We start from the raw sequence: 596 nt of genomic DNA, 5'->3' as shown, positions 1-596 counted from the left end.
TGAGCGATTGGGCCCCTGCATAAAATTAGTTTGCTCCAGAAACACATCCTCCCTGAGCCAAGGCAAAAATGTGTGAGCTGGAGGCTAAGGAACGGTGAGCTGGCTCAAACTGACTCAGCTCAGGGGCAACCTGGCTGAAGTCCTTCCCGGGGCGCCTGGTGGGAAGGGAAGGAGGAGGAGGAAGAAGCCTTTTTCCTCCGTCTGCAGCAGGGAAAGGGTTAAAGGCGAGCTAACGGCCACTGCCACTACCTCCTATATAGAAGGCCCTTCCACTAAGTTGTGACGTCATCAAAGGCAGGCATAACATTCCCTGAGCTCTGCAGTTTCCAGCTACTGTCACAAGTGTTTTAACTTGCAGTTTCTCGTGTACCCAACAAGATATTCTCTTGATTCTTTCACTGCAGTATTCCAGATAGAAGGCCCTTCCACTAAGTTGTGACGTCATCAAAGGCAGGCATAACATTCCCTGAGCTCTGCAGTTTCCAGCTACTGTCACAAGTGTTTTAACTTGCAGTTTCTCGTGTACCCAACAAGATATTCTCTTGATTCTTTCACTGCAGTATTCCAGACACTTCACACTAGCTTACAGTGTGACT

General features: G+C 48.8%; 1 pseudogene; it reads left to right on the top strand.

Moving 5' to 3' along the window:
- The window catches only part of LOC107121396, a 213791-nt pseudogene that overhangs the window by 92700 nt on the left and 120495 nt on the right, over positions 1–596 (top strand).

Source organism: Gekko japonicus, unplaced genomic scaffold (genome assembly GCF_001447785.1).
Source record: "Gekko japonicus isolate JY-2015 unplaced genomic scaffold, Gekko_japonicus_V1.1 scaffold2566, whole genome shotgun sequence".
Taxonomy (NCBI): Eukaryota; Metazoa; Chordata; class Lepidosauria; order Squamata; family Gekkonidae; genus Gekko; species Gekko japonicus.
The sequence above is the reverse complement of the archived record's forward strand: the minus strand, read 5'-3'. Positions and strand labels throughout refer to the sequence as shown.